This window comes from Asparagus officinalis, chromosome 1 (assembly GCF_001876935.1).
Source record: "Asparagus officinalis chromosome 1, Aspof.V1, whole genome shotgun sequence".
NCBI lineage: Eukaryota > Viridiplantae > Streptophyta > Magnoliopsida > Asparagales > Asparagaceae > Asparagus > Asparagus officinalis.
Genome location: NC_033794.1, coordinates 94,019,259 through 94,025,258, shown reverse-complemented (window position 1 = coordinate 94,025,258; position 6,000 = coordinate 94,019,259).

Sequence of the window (6,000 nt, the reverse complement as noted above, 5' to 3'; positions counted from 1 at the left end):
ACACTCGGTTTCTAGCTCACCGAAAACCTAACAATCTCACAATGTAACAAATATAAATTGTTCTCTAATTGGGATGAGAACACAATAAAAGCTCACACTCAATGCTACAACTCTCACAACCCTAATATATTATGAATGTAAATACAATAAGCTCAAAGTGGGTGTGTGTAACAATGAGTGAAATCAAATCTAAACTCAATATAAAACTAATACAATAAGCTCAATAGGTTGTGTGTGATCAAAGAGATAAAACAATATAAACTCAATATAGAAATCTATCTTATGGAAATTAAGATCAAAACCATAAATAGCTAGAATTGAGTTTAAGGAAAACTTCTCTATAGATCAAGAGTGAGAGAGAGATGAGTTGAATGCCCAAACACCAAAGGATGATCTCCTCAAGCTCTTGTAGAATTGAATCACAAAACCGAAACACTCAAATGCTTAAAAGCTTCTTAAACTTAAACAAACACTAAACAAGTTTAAACCCTTGTTAAAACTTTTTAAACCATTCTCTTGACATATTGAAAAGATATCAGCAAAGGGGTATTTATACCCTCTAAAGATCTCAGCAAAAAATCCCAAGTCAAACCAAAAAATCATCTTCAACGGCTCTAAAAAGAGCCGTTGGGACTCCAGCGGTTGACCGATAAAAATCACGGTCGACTGGAAACAAGGTTAGAGTCACAGGAGACGTCCAGAGAGTCTTCGGTCGACCGGATGGAAATTTCGGTCGACCGGCGGAAATTTCGGTCGACCGACGGTACTGAAGCAGGTATATCCGATTTTATAAAATCGGTTAAAAATAGTAAAACAGCTCCAAAAATTATGAAATTTTGAGGAAAGGTTATAGACATGTTTAAAAACATATTAGAGAAAGAATTTAGGAAAAAGAATTTTCCAGTTGAGAGAAATAAATGTTTTAACACAGAAATACAGTTTCTGAAAATCTGCTGTGATACACGATTTTGTAAAATCAATTAGGCACAGTAAATCAACTCCAAAAATAGTAAAATTTTGTGGGAAGATTCTAAATATGTAGATAAACATGTCAGAACAGTAAATCAACTCCAAAAATAGTAAAATTTTGTGGGAAGATTCTAAATATGTAGATAAACATGTCAGATAAAGAATTTTTCAAATATCACTTCTTATTTGTGAAAAATCATCAGTTTTGTAAAACATGCACGAACATGTGCACGAACGAAAACGTGAATTTGTAAATTCCTTTAAACATAACAAATCAATTCCAAACTTGATGAAACTTTGAGAAATGTTTGCAAATGATATTTTGAACATGTTACAAAAAGAATTTTCCAATTTGCATTTCTCAATTGTGAAATCTCATTATTTTGCAAAAGTATTCAAAACATGAAAAACCCAAAACCATGCATGTATATATATAACTATATATATACATAGAAACCAAATACGTGTGTGTATATGATATTGAGCTTAAGGTACTTAACACACATAATATAAAACCTAGACTGATTACCCAAGCCGATATTGATCTTCAATAAGCTTGACTTGGTACACTTTGCGGAAGAAGCTTGAACTTGATCTTTAACTTGAATTGTATGTTGCTTCACTCCACAATTCCGCCAACCTCCATTTGATATCGTCGTTATGACGCAATCCATCCATCCTCCAACTACGTTGTTTGTCTAGAATAAATACGAAAACACAAATACTAGACAAACAACATTAGTGGTAAATTGTTTGTTAAACATCATCAAAACAAGAAGGCCAACAATCTCCCCCTTTTTGATGATGACAAACAATTTACAAAAAGAAATATATGCATGAAGGAAATGAATATATAATATTGTAATACACATGCATATAAACAAGAAGGAATATACTCACAATATTTCTCCCCCTTTGACAACATCAAAAAGGGAACAAAAGAATTAAGAGAGCGAAGGCTCCCCCTATCAATAAGCATGGGTGAGTATAACACATAGAAAGATATGGGGACTTCTCCCCCTATCAAAATGCCATATAGAAAATATATGAAATAAAGATCATGGCAAACATATGTGAGCAAACATAGATGGAAGATATGCTAGATATCACTCACATACAAACAAGATAATGAGAACACATAATGATATGTCATTATGAAAATAGTGTCTCATTAACACAAAAATTAAAAAAAATCATAAAAAATAGATTTATGAAATCAAAAGAGAGAAAAACATGAGAATCATGCAAAAAGAGTTTTCGAATGAAAACAAATCAACCAAATGAAGTCATAAATCAACCATTTAAACCAAAAATGATGTTTGATCAATAATAAAAAAAATTTCTTTGTAAGACTTGATCAAACCACTCATAGAATACATTATAAAGCATATTTAAAATTTGAATCATCTATTTGTGCTTATATAATGAATTCAAAATAACAAATCAAAGCAAAATTTTCATAGCTCAAAAGTAACTCATGAACTATGGATTTGAAAAACTAAAAATCATCTTTGATTTTCAAAAATCAAGAGAGGCAACTATATCTAGCTCTTGAGCTAGTATTAACCCATATAAACATTTTTGCACCCGGTAAACATAATTTGGGAATAAACACCCAATAAACCCGGAGGGTTATATAAACACAAACCTCTCATCAAAATAAGATCAATAATCATGAAAACAAAAAAGATTTGATCAAAGAAAATTTGTTTTCATAACAAAAGGATTTTAAGACAAAATTTTCAAAACCAAGAAAAGAAGAAATAAGAACACTAAATATCTTGGTTTAAAAAACAAAAGATTTGATAAAAGAAAATTTGTTTTCATAACCAAAAGATCTTAAAACATAATTTTCAAAACCAAGACAAAGAAAAATAAAAATACTAAAATTCTTTGTTTAAAATCAAATTTCTTTTGGTACCCAAGAACTCTTGGTACCAAACGATTTAGGGACATGACCCCTATCATTCAAGCTCAAAGCCCTAGGGTTATGAACCCATTTGGGCGCATTTAGTGCACGGGTCCGGTCATAGCAATAATTATGCAAATGACCCATTCGATTGCAATAAGTGCAATGAAGAGGATGCATTTGGTTATGTTGACCATGTGGATGTGCACGAGGAACATTTGCAAATAAAGATGGTCTTTTAAGATTATTTTGCAAATGAGAAACATTTTGAAATAATGTTGGTCTACTTGAAATATTTTGCGATTTAGAAACTTTTCGCAAATCAAAACAAAACTTGGCTAAGTGACCAACTCTACCACAAAAATCACAATGATACACATTAGCATGCTTATGATGAACAATGGGTGCATGTGTGTGTACATGTGATGAAGAAGAAGCCTTATGAGATGCACAAGAAGAATTAATATTCTTATGTTTTTGTGCATCATAGCAAAACTTAGCTAAATGGCCTTTTCGACCACAAATGGAGCATTTATAAGTTTTACTATACAAGTGTGCAAAGTGTACGGGTTTAGAAGTTGTAGTACTAGACTTTGCACCCAAGTCCATAAGTTTCTTATTATCTACAATGCATGTTTTAAGGGTTGAATCTAAAGATGATATTCGGTTTTTCACAAGATTCAATTCATCATTATGCATACAAGCATTGGAAATAGAAGTAGATGAAACATGATCATTTCTAAAAGAATTAAACTTATTTCTAATAGTTTCTACTTCTATCATGGCATTATTATTAGCATGAGTTAAGCTAGCAATAGATGAAGACATGTTATTATTTTCCAAACTTAATAACTCATTGTTTTCTTTTAAAATAGCATTCTCTTTAACAACAATATCAAGTTTGGAAGCTAGCGACTCATGATCGGATTTTAAACTAATATGCTTGCTTTTAAGATCAATAAAATTGTTTTGCAATTTTGTATAGGCATGAGATAATCTATCATATGCACAAGCGAGTTCATTGATGGATATATCACTATCGGATTCCGAATCGCTTACCACACTAGGGCTATCGCCTAGTGGCCGTGTGCATGATGATGCTCCACACTCACTTGAAGAACAATCCTCCAAACTACGTCGGATTTCCTCCAAGTTGCCTTGATGTGCTTCTATGAATTTCCATAAATTGTAAGCACTATCAAAATGAACAAATTTGTTAGAAAATGATGAGTCAAAGGCATTAAGCAAGTATTCTAACAAAAGCTTGTTCATTGAAAATATTTTCTTATCATGATTGCTCCACTTGGATATCTCCAAAGTGGGCACAATATAAGCACAATCAATAACTTCCCATAAGTCGATATTTCTAGATTCAACAAATAGTTTAAATCTAGAAGCCCATTGTGCATAGGGGAAATTAATGAATTTAGGAGCAATATTTGATTCATAGCCTAAACGAAATATATTCATATTCATGATATATATGTGAAAATATGCAAGCAAGACTAATGTAATCATAACTAGATTAGCACAAATAAGATAACTTGGATCTTTAACTCAAGGCGGTTAGACCTTAAATCAAAGAGCACCAAGCTCTGATACCAATTGTTAGACCCTAGAGGGGGGGTGATTAGGGTCTTATGCTAATCTAATCCGATTAAATGCCAATTAAAATTAATTAATACGTTATCCTAGCAAGTATAAAATACAACAAGATATGTGAGCTAGGATAAACAATATGAACAAGGGATATATCCTAGCAATGAGATATACTATGAGTTATATGCAAGGATATGAAACTAAGGGTGATATAAACATAAATAAGATAAACAAGATAGTGGATAATATGAACTAAGAGTAAATGACAATGGCGATATAAGATATGAGCATGAATATAAATGAACGCCAAAGCATACTCAAACACACTATATGATCACGGAGTTCGGACCTTCCGTCCTACGTCTCCGCTCCCCACTCCCGGGGAGAAATCCACTAACACAATCCGGTTTGGAAGCCGGAACTTCTTCTACACACTCGGTTTTCTAGCTAACCGAAAACTCTACAACTCACACTCTTGCAATCACACTCTACACCCACTAAGTGTTGGACCTAGCCGTGTCTCCCTCAAGTGCTCGGTTACAACCTCTCTCTAGGCACGTCAACCGACGCCACTCCTCTTGGGACGATCCCCGACTCTCACCACACACTTCTCACTCGGTGTACAAGTGTATTACAAAGTGATTCTCATGATAAGCATAAATTAACAAATGATTGTTCTCTCTAACAAGGTGAGAACTCAATTAAGCACAACTCTTGGTCATAAACCCACAACCCCAAATTATACTATGTATGTAAATACAATAAGCTCAATAGGTTGTGTGTGATCAAAGAGATAAAACAATATAAACTCAATATAGAAATCTAGCTTATGGAAATTAAGATCAAAACAATAAATAGCTAGAATTGAGTTTAAGGAAAACTTCTCTATAGATCAAGAGTGAGAGAGAGATGAGTTGAATGCCCAAACACCAAATGATGATATCCTCAAGCTCTTGTAGAATTGAATCACAAAACCGAAACACTCAAATGCTTAAAAGCTTCTTAAACTTAAACAAACACTAAACAAGTTTAAACCCTTGTTAAAACTTTTTAAACCATTCTCTTGACATATTGAAAAGATATCAGCAAAGGGGTATTTATACCCTCTAAAGATCTCAGCAAAAAATCCCAAGTCAAAAGACCAAAAAACCATCCTTCAACGGCTCTAAAAAGAGCCGTTGGGACTCCAGCGGTCGACCGATGAAAATCGCGGTCGACCGGAAACAAGGTCAGAGTCACAGGAGACGTCCAGAGAGTCTTCGGTCGACCGGGTGGAAATTTCGGTCGACCGATGGTGAATTTCGGTCGACCGGCGGAAATTTCGGTCGACCGACGGTACTGAAGCAGGTATATCCAATTTTATAAAATCGGTTAAAAATAGTAAAACAGCTCCAAAAATTATGAAATGTTGCTAAAAGGTTATAGACATGTATAAAAACATATTAGAGAAAGAATTTCTGAAAAAGAATTTTCCAGTTGAGAGACATAAATGTTTTAACACAGAAATACAGTTTCTGAAAATC